The sequence below is a fragment of the Pan paniscus genome, chromosome 1, assembly GCF_029289425.2.
Source record: "Pan paniscus chromosome 1, NHGRI_mPanPan1-v2.0_pri, whole genome shotgun sequence".
NCBI lineage: Eukaryota > Metazoa > Chordata > Mammalia > Primates > Hominidae > Pan > Pan paniscus.
Window position 1 is genome coordinate 199,625,343 of NC_073249.2, and position 23,702 is coordinate 199,649,044.

A 23,702-nucleotide genomic window follows, 5' to 3' on the forward strand; every position below is an offset into this window, starting at 1 on the left:
GAAACCACAATTCAGGTAAATGGTAAGATGGAAGTTGGGATCAAATTGGTAGAAAGGTTTAAAAAAAACACAAAATGTCAAATTTGGCTAGGCACGGTGGCTTACGCCTGTAATCCCAGCACTTTGGGAGGCTGAGGTATGCAGATCACCTGAGGTCAGGAGTTCAAGGCCAACATGGTGAAACCACGTCTCTACTAAAAATACAAAAAAAATCAGCCAGGCGTGGTGGTGCACGCCTGTAATCCCAGCGACTGGGGAGGCTGAGGCAGGAGAATCGTTTTAACCTGGGAGGTGGAGGTTGCAGTGAGCCGAGATTGCGCCACTGCATTCCACCCTGGATGACAGAGCGAAACTCCGTCTCAAAAAAAAAGTCAAAATTTAATACAACTGATGCCTACTTAGCATTCTTTTTTTTTTGAGACAGAGTCTCACTCTGTCACCCAGGCTGGAGTGCAGTGGCGCGATAGCTCACTGGAACCACTGCCTCTCAGGTTCAAGCGGTTCTCGTGCCTCAGCCTCCCAAGTAGCTGAGATTACAGGAGTGCATCACCATGTTTAGCTTTTTTTTATGTATTTTTTGCAGAGACAGGGTTTCGCCATATTGGTCAGGCTGATCTTGAACTCCTGACATCAATTGATCCACCTGCCTTCACTTCCCAAAGTGCTGGGATTACAGGCGTGAGCCACCATGCCTGGCCTGGTTAGCATTCTGGTGAATACTTCTGCTCCCATCCTGAGAAGAAATGATAGCACACTGGTAGAGAGCTCATCTTGGAGCATGCCTATCTTCTCTCCTCTCAAGAAAAGGGACTCAGTGCCTTTCCACAAGCTTTTACAGGCAGACAAACATAACTAGAAACACTTTATTTTAAAAAATCATTTTGTTTTTTTCTTTTTTTTGTTTTTGTTTTTAAAACTGGAAACACTTCTAAGTAGAGATTTAAAAGGTTCACATCGGGAAGGAAATACCCTTAAATCTACCAAGGGGCATAACAAGTTTCATACTTCAGTCCAAAAGTCTCTCAAACACAAATAATCAGATCAATAAATCAATAGTTATTCGAGGATGAGAAGATTTAATCATGATCAAATTTTAAAAGCATTATTTTAAGGAGGGCTTTGAGCTCAGATATAAAATGACATGAATGAGAGATTTGGAATTGACACAATAAAGTTACATATATGATTAAACACTAGAAAAGACTACATCAAGGGGATTTCTACCTGGTGCAGTATGCAAATTACATAATGTTCAGTTCTGCTAAGAGGCAAAAAGGCTGAAATTAGTGACTAAGAATTCATAAAATAAAATTTTCAATGTCTATTATGCCAGGCACTGTGATAAACTTTGAAAATATAGCAGATGCCTGAATGTGGTGGCTCACGCCTATAACCCCAGCATTTTGGGAGGCAGAAGTGGGAAGATCGCTTGAGGTCAGGACTTCGAAACCAGCCTGAACAACACAGCAAGACCTTGTCTGTTAAAAAAAAAAGAAAGAAAGAAAGAAGAAGAAAGAGAGAAGAAGAGGAAGAGGAAGAAAAGAAGAGGAAGGAGGAGGAAGGAGGAGGAAGGAGGAGGAAGGAGGAGGAAGGAGGAGGAAGGAGGAGGAAGGAGGAGGAAGGAGGAGGAGGGAGGAGGGAGGAGGAGGGGAGGGGGAGGGGGAGGGGAAGAAAGAAGAAAGAAGAAAGAAGAAGAAGAAGAAGAAAGAAGAAAGAAGAAAGAAGAAGAAGAAACAGAGAGGAGGCCGGCCGGGCGCAGTGGCTCACACCTGTAATCCCAGCACTTTGGAAGGCCAAGGTGGGCAGATCAAGGAGGCCAAGGTCAGGAGATCAAGACCATCCTGGCTAACACAGTGAAACCCTGTCTCTACTAAACGTACAAAAAGTTAGCCAGGTGTGGTGGCATGTGCCTGTAGTCCCAGCTACTTGGGAGGCTGAGGCAGGAGAATCACCTGAACCCGGGAGGCGGAGGTTGCAGTGAGCCGAGATTGCACCACTGCACTCCAGCCTGGGTGACAGAGTGAGACTCCATCTCAAAAAAAAAAAAAAAAATCAGAAAGAACAACATGAATTAATAAGTTAAACCTTCTCTATACTCATTTGTTCCTACATCTTAGAAGCACAAAAATGACAGTGAGGGAAATGAACTAAACACATCATAGTAGAATAAGAAAAACAACTTAGAAAACTGTAATGGAAAAAAGGGACCACAGGGACTATAACAGACCACAAGTAACTTTTTTTTTTTCTTTTCCTTTTTTTGAGACGGAGTCTCGGTCTGTCACCCAGGCTGGGGTGCAGTGGTGCGATCTCAGCTCAATGCAGCCTCCACCTCCTGGGTTCAAGCAATTCTCATGCCTCTGCCTCCGGAGTAGCTGGGATTACAGGCATGTGCCACCGAGCCTGGCTAATTTTTGTATTTTTTGCAGAGAAAGGGTTTCACCATGTTGCCCAGGCTGGTCTCGAATGCCTGGCCTCAAGTAATCTGCCTGCCTTGCCCTCTCAAAGTGCTGAGATGTGCCTGGGCACAAGTAACCTTTAACATGTATTCTTCATTCTAAAGAGAGCACAGTTAACGATATACCCTGATTTGCATACTTGAAGCTCTAATAACATTAATGGCTAATTTGTCTGCAGAATATAAAAGCTCAACAAAAAATTTCTCGAGCTAGAGGACAAAGGTTTTTTAATTTTATTTTTGTTTTTTGAGACAGGATCTCGCTCAGTTGCCTAGGCTGGAGAGCAGTGGTGCAATCACTGCATCACTGAACTCTAGCCTAGACCTCCCCAGCTCAAGCAATTCTGCCACCTCACCCTCCTGAGTAGCTGGGACCACATGTGTGTGCCACCATGCCCAGCTAATTTTTAAAATTTTTTGTAGAGACATGACCTCACCATGCTGCCCAGGCTGGTCTCCAACTCCTGGGCTCAAGCAATCCTCTCGTCTCAGCCTCCCAAAGTGCTAGGATTACAGGCATGAGCCACCACACCTGGTAGGTTTATTTTTTTATTTTTGAGACAGAGTCTTGCTCTATCACCCAGGCTGGAGTGCAGTGGCATGATCTTGGCTCACTGTAGCCTCTGCCTCCCGGGTTCAAGCAATTCTCCTGCCTCAGCCTCCCAAGTAGCTGGGATTACAGATGCCCCCACCATGCCCGGCTAATTTTTGTATTTTTAGTAGAGATGAGGTTTCACCATGTTGGCCAGGCTGACACGCCTGGCAGATTTTGATTTGTTTAATAGAGACAGGGTCTTACTCTATCACCACTATATAGTGGTGCGATCATAGCATACTATAACCTTGAACTCCTGGGCTCACACAGTCCTTCTTCCCACCTCAGACTCCCAAGTAGCTAGGACTACAGGCATGCACCACCATTCCCAGCTAATTACTGTTTTTTCCTAAATTCAGGGTCTTGCTATGTTGCCCAGGTTGGTCTTGACTGCCTGGCTAGCTTCAAACAATCCTCCTGCTTCAGCTCCCCAAACTGCTGGAATGACAGGCATGAGGCACTGTGCTCGGGCCCAAAGGTCTACTATAAGTTAGGATATTGTGGACCAGCTGTAGTAGATACTCAATGAATTAAGGAGAAAGAAAGCAGCTGATTTCTGGGAGCTGAGATTATGAAAAATATAAAAATACTTAAGGCACAGAAGAAGACACAAGACACAATGTTACAAAGAAAATATGAGTTGCTATGCAGATGTTATACCTCCCAAAAGGTATTCTATTCCTGGAGCTCTAAAATGCCTAGCATAACACCATGTAACCCCATCATTTCTATAAACTTTTAACTTAGAATACTGGAAAACTTTCTTCTATAAGCCTTTCTCTATGGTTTTAAAGGATACTAACAAGAAAATAGAAGTCTGGCTAGGTGTGGTCGCTCACACCTGTAATCCCAGCATTTTGGGAGGCCAAGGTGGGCAGATCACCTGTGGTCAGGAGTTTGAGACCAGCCTGGCCAATATGGTGAAACCCTGTCTCTACTAAAAAAAAAAAAAAAAATTAGCCAGGAGTAGTGGTGCACGCCAGTAATCCCAGCTACTCAGGAGGCTGAGGCAGGAGAATCGCTTGAACCTGGGAGGTAGAGGTTGCATTGAGCCAAGATCACACCACTGCACTCCAGCCTGGGTGACAGAGTGAGACTCTGTCTCAAAAAAGAAAAAAAAAAAAAAAAAGTCAATTAACAGCTCGATTTGGAGGAATTAGTCTAATCATAATGCCAAGGTGATCAGTAATATAATAGCCTGAGGTCAACATGACTTAGAACAAAGTACATTTGTGAAGATCACTCATCTAGAACCAAGAATTGAATGGTAATATCCAAATATGAAGAACCACTCCTTTCATGTGTGCTATAGTCCTTGTTTGGCTCTGGATAACGCAGCAGAAAGAGAAAAACATATAATACTTAGGCACCTGGGCCTGAATTCCAGCTTCCCCCTCAGTGTACCAATTAGTACCTACATAGGGAAGTTACTTAAATTTTCTGAGTTTCAATTTCCTCATTTGTAAAATGGGGATGCTAACACCTACTTTAATGGGTTGTTGTGAATACATGATAAAATATATATGAAAATACATAACAGGGCTGGGTGTGGTGGCTCACGCCTGTAATCCCAGCACTTTGGGATGCTGAGGTGGGTGGATCACCTGAGGTCAGGAATTTGAGACCAGCCTGGTCAACATGGCAAAACCCCGTTTCTACTAAAAATACAAAGTTACTTGGGAGGCTGAGGCAGGAGAATCGCTTGAACCTGGGAGGCGGAGGTTGCAGTGAGCTGAGATTGCACCACTGCACTCCAGCCTAGAGGATACAGAGAGACTCTTATCTCCAAAAAAGAAAAAAAGAAAGTACATAACAGTATCGTATCTAGATTGTAGTTGGTGCTCAACAAATGTTAGCTAAATTTGAATTCTACTAAAACCTGGTAACCCCTGTTATATTTGCTCAGTAGCATGGATTGTAACATTTCCCCCGCCCCAATTTCCCTACCAGAGATGAAGCTGACAAGGGGTATTTCATTGTAGGATGGCAGGGGCAGAGTATAGGATGTCTTTATCACCTGTCAGGTTTGAAACGCAAGATCAGAAGGAAAATCGTGACTTTGTTAAAAGTGAAGAAATGCCACACAAAAATCTGTGCAAGAATGTATTTATAGCAAGGCCAGGTGCACTGGCTCACACCTGTAATCCCAGTGCTTTGGGAGGCCGAGGGAGAATCACTTGAGGCCAAGAATTTAAGACCAGGCTGGGCAACATAGCAAAATCCCGTCTCTACAAAAAATAAAATTAGCCAGGTGTGGTGGCCATGCATCTACAGCCCTAGCTACTCAGGAGGCTGAGGCAGAAAGATTGCTTGAACCCAGGAGTTTGAAGTTACAGTGAACTATGATCATGCCACTCCAGCCTTAGTGAGAGTGAGATTCAGTCTCAAAAAGAAAAAAAAAAGTTTAGAGCAGCATTATTCATAATAGCCAAAAGGTGGAAACATCCATCAACTGATAAATAGATAAACAAAATGTGGTATATCCATACAATGGAATGTTATTTGGCCATAAGAAGGAATGAAGTACTGATACATGCTACAACATAGAGGAACTCTAAAAATATTATGCCAAGTGAAAGAAGCCTACATATTGCATAATTCCATTTATATAAAATAGAACAAAATAGAATAGAAATAGGAAGTAGATTAATGGTTGCTTAGGGCTGAAGGGAATGGGGGGATAGAGAAGTGACAGCTAAAGGATATGGCTTTTTTTTTTTTTTGAGACAGTCTCACTCTGTTGCCCAGGCTGGAGTGCAGTGGTGCCATCTCGGCTCACTACAGCCTCTGCCTCTCAGGTTCAAGTGATTCTCATGCCTCAGCCTCCGGAGTAGCTGGGATTACAGGCATGCACCATTATGCTCGGCTAATTTTTCGTATTTTTAGTAGAGATGGGGTTTCACCATGTTGGCTAAGCTTGTCTTGAGCTACTGGCCTCAAGTGATCTGTCTGCCTCAGCCTCCCAAAGTGCTGGAATTACAGGTGTGAGCCACTGAGCCGGGCCAGGATATGGTTTCTTTTTAAAAAATTTAAGGCTGGGTGCAGTGGCTCACGTCTATAATCCCAGCACTCTGGGAGACCAATGTGGGAAGATTGCTTGAGCCCAGGAGTTTGGGACCAGCTGGGAAACATGGTGAAACCCTGTCTCTAAAAAAAGTTAAAAAATTAGCTGGGCGTGGTGGCACACCTGCAGTCCCAGCTACTTGGGAGGCTGAGGTGGGAGGACTGCTTGAGCCCAGGAGGTTTCGGCTACAGTAAGCCAAGATCACACCACTGCACTCCAGCCTGGAAGACAGGGCAAGACTCTGAATAAAAAATAATAATAATAATAATTTTTTAAGTGAAATTCACATAAGATGAAACTAATCATTTTAAAGTGTATCATTAACAGACAACCTATAGGATGGGAGAAAATACTTGCAAACTATGCATCTGACAAAGGTCTAATATCCAGCATCTATAAGGAACTTAAATGTGCAAGAAAAAAACAATCCCATCAAGTGGGCAAAGGACATGAACAGACACTTTTCAAAAGAAGACATACATGTGGCCAACAAGCATATGAAAAAAAGCTCAGTATCACTGATCAATAGAGAAATGCAAGTCAAAACCACAATGAGATACCATCTCACACTAGTCAGGATAGCTATTATTAAAAAGTCAAAAAATAACAGATGCTGGTGAGGTTGCAGAGAAAAGGCAACACTTTTACACTGTTAGTGGGAGTGTAAATTAGTTCAACCATTGTGGAAAGCAGTGTGAAGATTCCTCAAAGAGCTAAAAACAGAACTACCATTTGCCCTAGCAATCCTATTACTGGGTATATACCCAAAGGAATATAAATAGTTTCACCATAAAGACACACACACTGTGCAGTATGTTAATTGTGGCACTATTCACAATAGCCAAGACATGGAATCAACCTAAATGCTCAACAACAGCAGATGGGATAAAGAAGATGTGGTACAGGCTGGGCACAGTGGCTCACGCCTGTAATCCCAGCACTTTGGGAGGCCGAGGCGGGCAGATCACCTGAGGTCAGCAGTTCAAGACCAGCCTGGCCAACGTGGAGAAACCCCGTCTCTACTAACACTACAAAATTAGGCAGGCATGGTGTCAGGTGCCTATAATCCCAGCTACTTGGGAGGCTGAGGCAGGAGAATCACTTGAACCCGGGAGGCAGAGGTTGTAGTGAGCTGAGACTACGCCATTGCACTCCAGGCTGGGCAACAAGAGTGAAACTCCATCTCACAAGGGAAAAAAAAAAAAAAAAGAAAGAAAATGTGGTACATGTACACCATGGAATGACCATGCAGCCATAAGAATGAGATCATATCCTTTGCAGGAACATGAATGGAGCCGGAGGCCATTATCCTCAGCAAACTAAAGCAGAAACAGAAAACCAAATATGGCATGTTCTAACTTGTAAGTGGAAGCTAAATAATGTGACTTCATGGACACAAAGAAGGGAACAACAGACACTGGAACCTACTTGAGGGTGGAGGGTGGGAAGAGGGAGAGGATCAGAAAAAATAACTATTGGGTACTGGGCTTAGTACCTGGGTAACAAAATAATCTGCACAACAAACCACCATGACATGAGTTTACCTGTATAAAAAACCTGCACAAGGCTGGGCACAGTGGCTCACACCTCTAATCCCAGCATTTTGGGAGGCTGAGGCAGGTGGATCACTTAAGGTCAGAAGTTCAAGACCAGCCTAGCCAACGTGGTAAAACCTCGTCTCTACTAAAAATACAAAAATTAGCCAGGCGTGGTGGCAGGCACCTGTAATCCCAGCTACTCGAGAGGCTGAGGCAGGAGAATCGCTTAAACCCAGGAGGCAGAGGTTGCAGTGAGATGAGATCATGCCACTCTGCTCCAGCCTGGGCAACAGAGGGAGACTCTGTCTCAAAAAAATTTTTAATTAATTAAATAAATAATAATGCAGAAATAGGCTGGGTGCGGTGGCTCACATCTGTAATCCCAGCACTTTGGGAGTCCGAGGTAGGAGGATTACTTAGGCCCAGGAGTTTGAGGCTGCAGTGAGCTATGTTTGTGGCACTGGACTCCAGGCTGGGTGACAGAGTGAGAGCCTGTTTCGAAAAAAAAAAAAAAAATGGCTGGGCATGGTGGCTCACGCCTGTAATCCCAGCACTTTGGGAGGCCGAGGTGGGCAGATCACCTGAGGTCAGGAGTTCAAGACCAGCCTGGCCAACATGGTGAAACCCCATCTCTACTAAAAATACAAAAATTAGCCGGGCGTGGTGGCGGGCGCCTGTAATCCCAGCTACTCAGGAGGCTGAGGCAGAAGAATCGCTTAAACCTGGAAGGCGGAGGTTGCAGTAAGCCGAGATCGTGCCATTGCACTCCAGCCTGAGTGACAAAGCAAGACTCAGTCTAAAAAAAAAAGAAAGAAAGAAAACACATGTCCATACAAAAAGCTGTACATGAATACTCAGAGCAGCATTATTCATAATAGCCCAAATTAGAAACAACCCAAATGGCCATCAATTGATGAATAAATATAATGTGTTAATATCCACTGTAATGGAATATTATGCAGCCATAAAAAGGAATGAGGTACTAATTCATACAACAACATGGAAGAAACTTCAAAACATTCTGCTAAGTGAAGGAAGCCAGTCACAAAAGACTACATGTCGTATGGTTCTATTTATGTGAAATGTCAAGAATAGGAAAACCTACAGAGACAGAAAGAGATGGGAGTGTTGGGGAGGAATGTGATAGCTCAAGAGTATGTGTTTCTTTTTTAGGTGATGAAAATGTTTTGGAATTAGATAGTGGTGACAAGTTGCACAACTTTGTGACTATATTAAAACCAATGAATTGTATAATTTAAGAGACTGTCTATTTTATGGTACGTGAATTATATGTCAATAAAGAAGAAATACCTTAAAACCCTTTCTTGGCCAGGTGCAGTGGCTCATGCCTGTAATCCCAGCACTTTTTGGGAGGCCAAGGCGGGTGGACCAGGAGGTCAGGAGTTCGAGACCAGCCTGGCCAACATGGTGAAAGCTCGTCTCTACTAAAAATACAGAAATTAGCTGTGCATGGTGGCAGGCACCTATAATCCCAGCTACTCGGGAAGCTGAGGCAGGAGAATCGTCTGAACCCGGGAGGCGGAGGTTGCAGTGAGCCGAGATTGCGCCATTGCACTCCACCCTGGGTGACAGGGCAAGACTCCGTCTGAAAAAAACAAACAAACAAAAAAAACCCTTTCTTTTCTCTACCTCAAAATCACAGGTTATGGAAAGAAAATTCCATTCTTAGCCTTTCCTTCATCTGTCTCCTACCTTGAGCTGTGGTTATTTACGTGGCTTCTCTTTCTTAGAAGATTAAAAGCATGCTGAGGGCCTGCTCTTCATCCGATTCATCCATTGATCCCACTGGTCTTCCAGGAGTGATGTAAGCTTAGCAGGCACCAATAAATATTTGCTGAATGAATAATGGCATGACTGCCTTACACACAATGTTTTATACCTATCAAAGCACTTTTGTTCAAGCTTTTAATTTGAACTTTGCAACAATCCTTTTAGGAAGTTAGAAAGCTAATATAACGCTGCTATGAATAATGCTGCTATGAATATTCATATACGATAATAATCCCCATTTAACAAGGGAGAAGTGAAGCAGAATACTACATGGTACTGAGGAAGAAGCACTGGACTGGGAGATCTAGGGTCTTGTGCTCCAAGCCAGCCTCTGCCTTTAACTGGCTGTATGACCCTGAGTGAGGCATTTTGCTCTCTCAGTCTATTCTGCCATTTGTAAAATGAGAGGTGGACTCTGAGATAAGCTACAAAACCCCTTCCGATGACACTATGCTGAGATTTTAAGTAGACACTACTGGTTAGCAGCAGACCAGAGATGGAACCTAAAACATCTGTATTCTCTTTCCTCTGGACATGCTACCTCCCATAGCAGAGACGTGCCCCCAACCAGGGTGACAACTGACCCCCTTTCAACATTCTGAATTATGCAAAGATGTATGCAAGTTTCCTTTCACTCTATTTATAGTGGTTCTATTGGAGCAATCCTACAAAAAAGATGAAAGATGCAACGAAGCAAGGACTCAACTTCACTTTCAATGCATAAAGGTCATTGGAAATAGCATAAGGCCAGGTGTGGTAGCTCATGCCTGTAATCTCAGTGCTTTGGGAGACCGAGGCAGGAGGATCACTTGAAGGCCAGGAGGTCGAGAGCAGTCTGGGCAACAGAGTAAGATCCTGTCTCTATAAAAAAGTTTTTTAAAAGTTAGCCAGGCATGGTGGCACACTCCTGTAGTCCTAGCTACTAGGAAGGCTGGGGCAGGAGGGAGGAGGGAGAATTGCTTGAGCCCAGGAGTTTGAGGTTATATTGAGCTATGATTGTGCCTCTGCACTCCAGCCTGTGTGACAAAGTGAGGCGCTGTCTCAAAAACAAAACAAAACAAAACAAAAGAAAGAAAGAGCATAATAAAATGAAGAGTGTAGCTGTGGACCTAACAGATCTTAGGTTCAAATCCCAGTTCTGACACCTATTTTCTGTCTGACTTGACATTTCTTTTAATTTTTTTTTTCTTTTCTATACCTCTTACGTCTCTTCATCTTTTTAATTTTTTTTAAAAAATTTTTATTTGTTTTGAGACAGGGTCTGGCTCTGTCACCCAGGCTGGAGTGTGGTAGCATGATCTCAGCTCACTGCAACCTCTGCCTCCCGGGCCCAAGAGATCCTCCCATCTCATCAGCCTCCCGAGTAGGTGGGACCACGGGCATGCACCACCCACACACACCTGGCTAATTTTTGCATTTTATTTTTTTTGTAGAGATGGGATTTCACCATGCTGCCCAGGCTGGTCTCGAACTCCTGGGCTCAAGCGATCTGCCCACCTCAGCCTCCCAAAGTGTTGGGATTATAGGCATGAGTCACCATGCCAGACCCTGACTTGACATTTCTAAACCTTAGTTTCCTAATCTGATAATACCTACCTCTGCAGGGTGAGGAGGAACAGAAGCGCTTGCATGTAAAATGCCTGACACTGATCCTATTAAATAATATTTATTGAACATTCTAACATTTTACAAGTGTCATCTCACAGACTCCTCATAATAATCCTATGAGACAGGTGCTATTGTTATCCTCATCTTACAGATGCAGGATCTGAGGCACAGAAAAGTGAAGTTGCCAAAGCTACACAGTTCTTAGACAGAGAGTCAACCTATACAGTCTGACTCCAGGAGCCAGGCCATTGGCCACTAAAAAATAATTACTGGGCCGGGTGTGGTGGCTCACACCTGTAATCCAGCACTTTGGGAGGCCAAGGCGGGCAGATCACTTGAGGTCAGGAGTTCCAGACCAGCCTGGCCAATGTGGTGAAACCCTGTCTCTATTAAAAATACAAAAATTAGCTGGACATGGTGGCAGGCGCCTGTAATCCCAGCTGCTGGGGAGGCTGAGGCAGGAGAATCACTTGAACTCAGGAGGCAGAGGTTGCAGTGAGCCAAGATCGAGATCATGCCACTGCACTTCAGCCTGGGTGACAGAGTGAGACACAGTCTCAAAAAAAAAAAAAAAAAAAAAAAAATTACTGGCCAGGGAGCAGCGGCTCACACCTGTAATATCAGTATTGATACAATTTCAGGAAGCTGCTGAAACTTTGTCTCTTACCATTCCTTAGGGTTAAGCTGCCTTGACTCTGCTGATCTCAAACACAAATTTAAAGAGTGCCATTTCAGGGTCATGGACGAAGTTGGTACAAGGACAGTTTCTGGGAAAGGTTTCGCTGGTAGGATAGACTCATCACCAAAGCATCTTCAGGAAACTTCTTAGCCATCTTTGAGGCTCCTGGCTTAAATAATCCCATGTAGGACTGCTTGAGGTTTTCTCTGTAGAAGAGAGCTGCTTCTAAGCAATGCTTTACTTTCTGGGAAGCTTTAGATAAAAACTCACCTTGATGTCTTCTCCCCTGCCCAGTGGGCTCCGTATTGCTGTTTGAGCTTTTAAGAGACAGGGTCGCCTGGGTGCGGTAGCTCACGCCTGTAATCCCAGCACTTTGGGAGGCCGAGGTGGGTGAATCACCTGAGGTCAGGAGTTTGAGGCCAGCCTGACCAACATGGTGAAACCCTGTCTCTACTAAATACAAAAAATTAGCCAGGCGTGGTGGTGCATACCCGTTATCCCAGCTACTCGGGAGGCTGAGGCAGGAGAATCACTTGAACCCGGGAGGCAGAGGTTGCAGTGAGCCGAGATTGCACCATTGCACTCCAGCCTGGGTGACAGGAGCGAAACTCCGTCTCCGTCTCAAAAAAAAAAGAGACAGGGTCTAGCTCTGTTCCCCAGGCTGGAATGGAATGTAGCACTATCACAGTTTACTGCAACTTTGAACTCCTAGGCTTAAGGGATCCTCCTGCCTCAGCCTCTTGAGTAGCTAGGATTACAGGTGCAAATCACCATGCCTGGCTAATTTTATTTTTATTTTTTGTAGAGATGGGGGTCTCATCATTTTGCCCAGGCTGTTCATGAAGTCCAGGCCTCAAACAATCCTCCCATCTCACCCTCCCAAAGTGCTAGGGTTACAAGTGTGAACCATCTGGCCAGGCACGGTGGCTCATCCCCGTAATCCCAACACTTTGGGAGGCCAAGGCAGGAGGATCACTGGAGGTCAGGAGTTGGAGACCAGCCTGGCCAACATGGTAAAACCCCGTCTCTACTAAAAATACAAAAATTAGCCAGGCGTGATGGCACACGCCTGTAATCCTAGCTACTCAGGAGGCTGAGGCAAGAGAATCGCTTGAACCCAGGAGGCTGAGGCTGCAGTGAGCCAAGATTGCACCACTGCACTCCATCTTGGGTGACACAGCGAGACTCTCAAAAAAAAAAAACAGTATGAGACATCACACCCAGCCACTTGTTTGAGCTTTGTGAAAATTTTTTCTGGATGTTTTCAGAACTTTGTTTTCCAGTGATCATAGCTAATTTTCCTGTCTGCTCTTAGGACCCACAATTACCTTAAGATAGTGGAAGGAAACAGAGAAAAGGGAGCATATTTTGATAATGCTATACTCTTTCACTATTTAAAAGCATCTGCAGTCTTTAACTTGCATCCTGACAAATCCTGCCACAATTCAAAATATCTCCTGTGGAGAAGGCTCTGGAGTTTCATCCTGTAACTCTACTACTAGCTGCAAGGTCAAGGAAAACTAAACCATTCAAGTTAGAAATGTTTCCTTTCTAACTCAGTGACAGTAGTGTTACATCCAGATGTGTAACTCAAAAGGGAACCAGGTAGGCCATCAGCACCCAAACACTCAGGCCTCAACTATGAAGCTCCCTGACCATGAATGCCTAGCTCCCATTCTCAGGAAGGCCCCCTAAGAGGTTGAAGGATAAGCAGTTTTATAGAATTTGGGGGTCATGAATAAGGACAAAATTGTACAAAAGTCCTGATCCAAACACTGCCCTCGACAGCCTCTGGAGAGCTCCCTGGGCAAGGTCTGATCCTGTTCTCCACCCCATCTCCAAGAAAATGGGGTTAATAACTCCCCAGATGGCTATACGGAGGATTAAGGGTCATTATTCTTGGCACTGAGCTCTGTTACAGCTCTAGCAGTTGTGACCTTGTATCCTAAAAGAAGACAATAAATACAAAAATGCCAACGGTGACCCTCAAATCTGGCTCTGCAGTAGTAGCTGAGAATTTTCTTTGCACAGGGCCTCTGACACTGCCTCCTATACACTCTGGCCTTTTGACTGCATCCTCCCCTTATTCAGGCTTAAAGTTTTTTTGTTTTTTTTTTTTTTTGAGATGGAGTCTCACTGTCACCCAGGCTGGAGTACAGTGTTGCGATCTCAACTCACTGCAACCTCCACCTTCTGAGTTCATGCGATTCTCCTGCCGCAGCCTCCTGAGTAGCTGGGACTACAGACACCCGCCACCACGCCAGGCTAATTTTTGTATTTTTAGTAGAGACAGGGTTTCACCATCTTGGCCAGGCTGGTCTCAAACTCCTGACCTTGTGATCCGCCCACCTCAGCCTCCCAAAGTTCTGGGATTACAGGCGTGAGCCACTGCACCCAGCCCAGGCTTAAAAGTTTTTAAGGTATTAGTCTTCAATGCCACAAAGCCCTTCAAGGAGTCAGCAGCTATTACTTAATAGCTCAAAGAATGGGCCCTAGAACTCTCAGAGTTACACATAGGCCTGAATTTACCCAGAAGAAGCCAACTAAGTGGTATTCCTTTACATCCAAGCCCTGGCTCTTGAGGGCAATCAGTGAGGTCTAGTAAAAAGGATATATTTCATCATTTAGTCCTCAAAAACCCACTAAAAAGTAGGTACTACAATAAGCCTCATTTTATAGGTGAAACTATAGCTCTGAGAGGATACATGATTGACCCTAGGTCACAGAGCTAAGGAGGAGATATGGGTTCAAATATCAGCCCTACACTACTAGTTGTGTAACCTCCAGCATATTCCTTAACTTTAGTCTAGAGTCTCAGTTTCTCATTTGTAAAGTGGGGATAATGGTAATACCTTCCTTCCAGGGGAGCTCTGAAGATTATAAGAGACATTATAGAAAAAGTAGAGCTGGGCCTGGTGGCTCATGCTTGTAATCCCAGCACTTTGGGGGGCCAAGGTGAGTGGATCACCTGAGGTCAGGAATTCGAGACCAGCTTGGCCAACATGGTGAAACCCCATCTCTACTAAAAAAATACAAAAATTATCCAGGCATGGTGGCGTGCACCTATAATCTCAGCTACTCAGAAGGCTGAGGCAGGAGAATTGCTTGAACCTAGGAGGCGGAGGTTGCAATGAGCAGAGATCGTGTGCACTCCAGCCTGGGCAATAAGAGCAAAACTCTGTCTTAAAAAAAGAAAGAAAAAGTATCTAGCAAGTGCCTGGTATATACTAAATATTCAATACATGTTAGTTTTTTTGGGTTTTTTTTTTTTTTTTTTTTTTTTGAGACAGAGTCTCACTCTGTCCCCCAGGCTGGAGTGCACACGATCTTGGCTCACTGCAACCTCTGCGTCCCAGGTTCAAGCAATTCTCATGACTCAGCCTCCCAAGTAGCTGGGATTACAGGTGTGCACCACCACGGCTGGCTAATTTTTTGTATTTTTAGTAGAGACAGGTTTGCCATGTTGCCCAGGCTGGCCTCCAACTCCTGAGCTCTGCCCACATCAGCTTCCCAAAGTGCTAGGATTACAAGCATGAGCCACTGCACAACTGGCTTTTTTTTTTTGAGACAGGGTCTCTGTTGCCCATGCTGGAGTTCAGTAGCGCAGTCTTGGCTCACTGCAACCTCTGCCTCCTGCACTCAAGTGATGCCCCCGCATCAGATTCCTGGGTAGATGGGAATACAGGCACATGCTACCACACCTGGCTAATTTTTAAATTTTTTTTTGTAGAGACTGGGTTTCACTATGTTGCTCAGGCTGGTCTCAAACTCCTGGGCTCAAGCAATCCACCCACCTAGGCCTCCCAAAGTGCTGGGATTACAGGTGTGAGCCACCGTGCCAAGCCATGTTAGGTTTTAAAGATCAAACAGACAGGGAGACTGGGCATGGTGGCTCACACCTGTATTCCCAGGACTTTGGGAGGCTGAGGTAGGCAGACTGCTTGAGCCCAGGAGTTTGAGACCAGCCTGAGCAACATAGTGAAACCCCATCTCTATGAAAAAATTAAAAAATTAGCCAGGCGTGATGGCACACACCTGTCTTCCCATCTACCCTGTCTCATAAAAAAAAAAACAAAAAGCCAGGAGCGGTGGCTCATGCCTGTAATCCTAGCACTTTGGGAGACCGAGGCAGGTGGAACTCAGGAGTTCGAGACCAGCCTGGGCAACATGGCAAAACCCTGTCTCTAATAAAAATACAAAAAAATTAGCCAGGGCTGGGCGCGGTGGCTCACACCTGTAATCCCAGCACTTTGGGAGGCTGAGGCGGGCAGATCACCTGAGGTCAGGAGTTCAAGACCAGTCTGGTCAACATGGTGAAACCCCATCTCTACAAAAATACAAAAATTAGATGGGCGTGGTGGTACATGCCTATAATTCCAGCTACTTGGGAGGCTGAGGCATGAGAATCACTTGAACCTGGGAGGCAGAGGTTGCAGCGAGCCGAGATCATGCCACTGCACTCCAGCCTGGATGATGAGGTGAGGCATGGGAATCACTTGAACCTGGGAGGCAGAGGTTGCAGTGAGCTGAGATCATGCCACTGCACTCCAGCCTGGATGACGAAGTGAGACTCTGTCTCAAAGAAAAAAAAAAGATGTGGCAAACTCTCTGCTTGAATATCTGCAATGATGGGTAACTCACTCCCTCACAAGGCAGCCCATTTTGTTTTTAGAAAGCTACATTATCTCCTATCAAACCAAAGTCTACCTTCTTGGAAATTATGTCATTTAATCCTGAGATGCCTTCTAGAATCACAGAGAACATCCAGTTTCCTTTCCCCATGACAATTCTTCAAGTATTTGAATGAGGTATCATGTTCCCCCAGGCTCTTAGCCTTGGTCTTTTCAGTTCTTCTTCATGTGTCACAGTCCCAGAGGCAATTCAATATCACAGAGCAGACAGACCTGGGTTTGAATTCCAGTCCTTCCTCTTACTTGCTGTGTGACCTTAAGCAAATTACTTAATTTCTCTGAATCTGTTTCTTCATAGGTATAATAGGGAAAATGATTCTCACCTCACAGGACAGTCATGAAGGTTACACTGGATAAAGTAAAAATACTAGCTAGCACTGAGCCCAAGATATACCAGGCCCTGAATAAAATGTCAGTCACTTTTTAGGACATATCCCAACTGGCAAATACCTCTCAAAGTAAATTAACTACACCAAGGAACTGGCTTCTTTCTTTTTTTTCTTTTCTTTTTTTTTTTTTTTTGAGATGGAGTTTCACTTTTGTTGCCCAGGCTGGAGTGCAATGGCACGATCACAGCTCACCGCAACCTCCACCTCCTGGGTTCAAGCGATTTTCCTGCCTTAGTAGGAAAATCCCTCCTGAGTAGCTGGGACTACAGGCGCGTGCCACCATGCCCAGCTAATTTTTTTTGTATTTTTAGTAGAGATGGGGTTTCACCGTGTTAGCCAGGATGGTCTCAATCTCCTGACCTCGTGATCTGCCCACCTCAGCCTCCCAAAGTGCTGGGATTACAGGCGTGAGCCACCGCGCTCAGCTGGTTTCTAATAGCAACTGCCAGAACTTTGGCTTTTCAAGAGATGACAGCTAAGAAAGTACAACCTAAGGGTTTTGTGGGCCCAGCAATCTGCAATGGCAGCCTAAAGATACAGTGGAGCATCTGGAAAGGTGAGGTGGAAAGAAGAAAGGAAACAGAATAGATAACTAAACCAGTGACCCAAAGAAAACACAAGTATCACCAGATTACATGTTCTGTTTGACTTCCTCTCTGAGACTCAGAACTGCACATGTCAGCAACATTCCTTAATTTTTAAAAAGAGAGAAGAGAGTGGTCACGGAGGCCGTGTCTGTAGTCCCAGCTACTAGGAAGGCAGAGGTACGAGAATCCCTTGAGCTCAGGAGTTCGAGACCAGCCCGGGCAACAGAGTGAGACCCCATCTCAAAAAAATAAAAATAAAAGGAGAGAGGCCGGGTGCGGTGGCTCACACCTGTAATCCCAGCACTCTGGGAGGCTGAGGTCGGTGGATCACGAGGTCAGGAGTTCAAGACCAGCCTGGCCAAGATGGTGAAACCCCATCTCTACTAAAAATACAAAAATTAGCTGGGCATGGTGGCAGGCACCTGCAATCCCAGCTACTTGGGAGGCTGAAGCAGAGAATTGCTTGAACCCAGGAGGCTGAGGTTGCAGTGAGCTGAGATCGCGCCACTGCACTTCAGCCTGGGCAACAGAGCAAGACTCCATCTCAGAAAATAAATAAATAAACACATACATACAATTTTAAAAAGGAGAAAAAAATAAAAATAATTAAAGACCAAGTCATAGTCTAGATCTTCCTTAGCAGTTGGCCCCTCAAGATCCACAAATGTTTGGCAGTGGGCTTCAAGATTTTCAGTTGTCTTTCCAGATCCTAAAGTCTAGGTGTGCAAAAACACCCTACATAAGATGCCCAATGAGTCAATACTGAACTCCTTCCGGCTAAAAAAAACTGTCAATTGTATGAAACTGGTAAATAGTCGTTAACATCATCATCATAATATTTACACGTGTTCTCTCTTTCCCTCATGACCCTCAGTGAAGGTGTCCCAGGGAGAAATATGGGCTACTGCTCAATTATTCTGCAGAGTTGATCCAAAAGCACTGTTCCTTCAAATTGAGATAAGACTCGAACAGAAGTGCTCCCATATAGGTCAAAAAAGGAAAGGAGAGCAGGACTCCAGCCTTAAAGCAGCATGATCACAAACTATGACAGAAGAGGTCATTTCCCACCTGCCAACGAAATACAACAACCTACAATGAAGAAACCTCAGTAAGTCTCAGACTTGGCCCAAAGGAGCCCCACTAGTTACTCCCTGGTCTGTTACAGAGGATCTGGCTATTACACTCAACAGCAAAAATTCAATTCAATCCCGCTAAAGATATAAGAATCACAAGGAAGAATAAGCCAGAACTCAAGACAGAAATAGCATTAAGTAGTTCCTTCAGTACAGTGAGCAGAAGCTGGCCACTCAAAGACTCTAAAAGACACAGAAAAGCTTAGTAGGGACCACTGGGCATACCGGTGTCCTAGGTGGGGATTTCGTAACGTCTTTGAGTCAGAAGCTGCCCTCAAAATAGTTTCTTCTCAAAACGGTTTCAGGCTTTGTTAGAAAGGGAAGACTTCACTGCCACTTTACCCAGATCATCTACCCCATCCTTGGAATGAATGGGGAAGCTTCAGCCACCCTACCAGGCTCCTAAAATCACCAACTTGAGAGAAAAACTATAACGTTGCTCTACCAGTACTTCAGGAGGTTAAAGAAAGTCACAGAAGAAAAGAACTCTGGGGAAAACAGTCAAATTCGGCTATTAAGACATTAGTTACAGGCCCCTGTACCTCTCCTCTAGAAACCCTGGGAGTACACCTGCAGAGGAGAGAGAGCCCAAGCCACCAAGCAAAGTCAACCAGTCTGGCAAGGGGGCGTCCCACTGCGGCTTTCAGTCCAAGAAGTGGATCCTGCTGGTTCGCAGTCTCTCTTCTATCTCCTCACTTCCTATTTACCCTTTGAAGTGGGTACTGAATAGCCCGTTCCCAAGCAGAGGCCCTTTGTATACGGGGTGCTACAGTCGCCTGGTGGAAACACCTTGGCAGAGTTGTTTGGTGCCAGGATGGGCCACTGAAGGCATCTGCGGTGGACACACAAACACACACACACACACACACACACACACAGAGAGAGAGAAAGAGAGAGAGAAAAACAGAAAGAGAGCGAGAAGCTAAGAGAGCAGGTCAGGTCGGCGTTGCCCTCCCAGCACTTACACCTGCCCCTTCTTCCTGACTCCGGCGCCAGATCAGATGTCAAACAAAAACTCCGCAAAAAAGTCCCATGATGGAATGACTTCCACCTCTCCCTCCGCAGAGCCTCCCCGGACTCCCACAGCCTCCCCCCGCGTCCCGACCAAACCCTCCGCCCCCACCCCGCCCCCGGACCACTCTGCCCTCCGCCCCGGCGAGGCCTGGCCCCTCTCGGGACACCCGGGGCCCCGAGGCGGGTAGGCTCAGGCCCCCAGGCCGGCAGGGCTGGAGCCGGCCCAGAGCGGGCGGCCCGTTCACCGGGGCTGCGGGAGCCGGTCCCCGCCTCGGCGCCCGCGGAGGGCAGGGGGCGGCGGTGACCCGTACCTGTCAGGTCTCTTCCCCCGACCGGTAGCGGCGCAACTTCAGGAGCCCATGTCCGTCCGGGGGGGGCGGCCCCTCTCCCGGGAGGGGGGGCGCGGATCCCGGGGAGGGGGCTGGGGGGCTCGAGCAGCTCTAGCCCCTTCCCATGCTCCCCGCCCGGCGCCTGGCCGGGGCCGGACAGCGCCTCCGCCCGCCCCTGCGCACCGCCTCACACCCGCGCTCACACACACTCACACTCCCTCGCGCGCTCTCACACACGCACTCCCCTCCCTCCTCCTCCTCTGTTTATCTCCTCCAGCTGTCTGGGGACCCAGGAGAAGCCCAGCAACGCGCCTGCGCCACGCAGTCTCCGCCTCCGCCCCGCGCCTCGCAGCCGGCGGGTACGCTACGGAGACTGCGCCCGGCCGCTTCCAGAATGGCTAGCCGGGCCCCCCCACTTACCCCCCCGCGCCCGGTCAACGTCTGCTGCCGGCGGCGCCCACTAACCTGCTAGTGGGGGAGCCCCGCACCGCCGTGGCCAATGGGCTTCGCCGCTCGCGGGACCGGCAGCCAGTGGGCGGGCGGGAAAGCTGGGCTAAGCCCTGGGGCACCCTGGGAGTCGTAGTTTTTCGCCGTCGAGGAGTTCCTGCCGAGCGGGCTCACCCCGCCCGGTTGCCATTAGTTACCCGGACGCACCTCCCACCCCACCACCAGGTAAAACGCTCCTCACACCGCTTCTGGGACACCCGCCCACACCCTCGCCCACTGACCCCCAGGCCCCCTCACAGCCCCTTAAGAGCTCCTAAGACTTCCTCTCAGCCGCCGAATTCTGGGACCTCTCAGGCTAGGGCCCCGGGGGGCTCCTCAGCCCACTCCTTCCTGCTCTGGGGGGCTGCTGAAGTGCACAGTCCTCACTGACGTCTCCTGGGCCTTAAGGAAGAGAATGAAAGAGAATCGGTCCTACGCTGAGTAGCCTGGAGAGGAGTCAGCCACACACACTCTGGGTGCCCTCGGGGTGATGGGAGCGACTAGGTCCATCTGACCCTAGCGGAGTCACTGCTGCTCCCACCTCTGAGGAAGAGACGCAGTTCCAGCCTTGTGGAGTCCCGGGTCTGATGGAGGAGAGACCCTCCTCTTTATTAAGGAAGTTCCCAAGGTGACAAGGGTGGCACTAAGCCTATCTTCTTAAGGCAGAGACCAGGCCCCACCCGTGAAACCTCAAGTCAGAAAGGGAAGACGTGTCACCTTCTGACAAAGGAAACTTGTCACCCATAGGGTGCCATTTGTCAGATACTAACAATAATTCACTTTTATTCGCACTGGATTGGGTACAGTCTCTTAGCTAGGTACTATTGCTGTCTGTGTTTTGCAGAAAAGGAAAGCTGAAGCAGAAAGGCTAAAAGCAACTTGCCCCCGGGGTCCTGATAAGTTGGCAAATTGGGAATTAGACCCAGATCTGCCTGACACCAGAGTCTGAGCCTTTGAACACTGCCTGTCTTTCCTGTGAAAACCAGACAGCACCCGCTCTCAGTAAGGACTGAATATATGTATTTGGCATTTATAGTGTTTATCACTTGTTTTTTTTTTTATGTGTCGCTTGTTTTGTTTTTGTTTTTTTTTTCCAATTCTGCTCACATCATGAGTACGAATTTGTCTGTGAATACCTGAATACTCCCAGAGACAAGGTAGTATTCCAATTGCTGGTGATTTCTCCGCAAGGGAGATTTCTCCCCATTTAGAGGAGTAAGAACCTACCCTTGTGAAACCGCTCACAAAGCCTTTTATGCCTTTCTCCTAAAAATGTTGTGGGTCATTCCCCCTGAACTCTCCACCACAGCTGTTCTACTGAATATAAAAAATCATAGACTTTGGGACTAGAAGAAAGCTTTGAGATCATCTATCTGCAGCTCCCCAGGTTCAGGCTGCAACCTTGGTTAGGGTCATTGGGTTAATTAAACTGAATAATATCTAACATTTATTGAATACTTACCATGGGAGATAAGTGCTACTAGTGAATTAAGAAATACTCCCGGGCTGGGCGCGGTGGCTCACGCCTGTAATCCCAGCACTTTGGGAGGCCGAGGCGGGCGGATCACGAGATCAGGAGATAGAGACCACCTGGCTAACACGGTGAAACCCCATCTCTACTAAAAATACAAAAAAATTAGCCGGGCGTGATGATGGGCGCCTGTAGAACCAGCTACTCGGGAGGCTGAGGCAGGAGAATGGCGTGAACCCGGGAGGCGCAGCTTGCAGTGAGCCGAGATCGCGTCACTGCACTCCAGCCTGGATGACAGAGCGAGACTCTGTCTCAAAAAAAAAAAAGTAAAAGAAAAAGAAACACACCTGGCCGGGCGCAGTGGCTCACGCCTGTAATACCAGCACTTTGGGAGGCCAAGGGCGGGTGGATCGCCTGAGGTCGGGAGTTCAAGACCAACCTGGCCAGCATGGTGAAACTCCGTCTCTACTAAAAATACAAAAATTAGCCGGGCGTGGTGGCGCGTGCCTGTGATCCCAGCTACTCAGGAGGCTGAGGCAGGAGAATCACTTGAACCCTAGAGGCGAAGGTTGCAGTGAGCCGAGGTCATGCCACTGCACTCCAGCCTGAGCAACAGAGAGAGACTCCATCTCAAAAAAAGAAAAAAGAAAAGAAAGAAAGACAGACTCCCACAATCACATAGCTAGGAAGTGGTACAGTTGGGATTAAAGCCTACACTATTCAAATCCAGAACCCTCATTTTTAAATCATTTTAGCATCCTGTGTTTTTGGCAGAGACCACCCCCCCACTTTTTTCTTCTTTTTTTGAGACAGAGTCTTGCTCTGTCGCCCAGGCTGGAGTGCAGTGGGGCAATCTCTGCTCACTGCAAGCTCTGCCTCCCGGGTTCACACCATTCTCCTGCCTAAGCCTCCCGAGTAGCTGGGACTACAGGCGCCCGCCACCAGTTTGTCATTTCATTTAGTACAGACGGGGTTTCACCGTACTAGCCAGGATAGTCTCGATCTCCTGACCTCGTGATCCACCCGCCTCTGCCTCCCAAAGTGCTGTCACTACAGACGTGAGCCACCGCGCCCGGCCAGAGAACCCCCATTTTAAAGTCTTGTTTAATGCTGGCAAGGTCACAGAGGATCTTAGATATACTGATAGAGAAGAGTGGGTGATGTTTCTGTGACTCCTAGCACAGTCTATGGCACATAGCAGAAACTCAGTAAATATTTGTTGTCAGAATGAACTTTCGTTGGTAGAGACTGATGACAGGAAGAAGACTATTTCTTTTGAGACGGAGTCTTGCTCTGTCGCCCAGGCTGGAGTATAGTGGTGCAATCTCGGCTCACTGCAACCTCTGCCTCCTGAGTTCAAGCGATTCTCCTGTCTCAGCCTCCCGAGTAGCTGGGACTACAGGCACATGCCACGACGCCCGGCTAATTTTTGTATTTTTAGTAGAGATGGGGTTTCACCATAATTGGTCAGGCTGGTCTCAAACTCCTGATCGCAGGTGATCCACCTGCCTTGGCCTCTCAAAGTGCTGGGATTAGAGGCATGAGCCACCTCGCCCCACCAGGAAGAAGACTATTAACAACTGCAGTTACTATTTATTATTTTCTAATAGATACCACTCGTACTCTTACACTTGCTTGAGTTTCTCTCTTTCTCACTTCCTCTCTCTCCATATAGGCAGAGACCTATACATAAATCTATACATACATATGTGTACACGCACGCACACACATATACATTAACACACACTAACTCATTTGCTTCTCCCAACCACGTTGTGAGTTAGGTATGATTCTTACTCCCATTTTACATAGAAGAAACAGAGACTCGGCCAGGCATGGAGGCTCACGCCTGTAATCCCAACGTTTTGG

At 46.7% G+C, this 23,702-nt stretch overlaps 1 protein-coding gene across 3 annotated transcripts in view; it reads right to left on the reverse strand.

The window, feature by feature from the left end:
• Nucleotides 1–20,179, reverse strand: part of WDTC1 (WD and tetratricopeptide repeats 1) — a 73,524-nt gene extending 53,345 nt beyond the window's left edge. For 2 of the 3 annotated variants that reach the window (XM_034959143.4, XM_034959141.4), the window contains exon 1: nucleotides 19,859–20,179. The gene's annotated coding sequence lies outside the window, so the exon portion shown is untranslated. The remainder of the gene's footprint in view (nucleotides 1–19,858) is intronic. The other variant, XM_034959145.3, reaches the window with a different exon arrangement.
• Nucleotides 20,180–23,702: the final 3,523 nt, after the last annotated feature.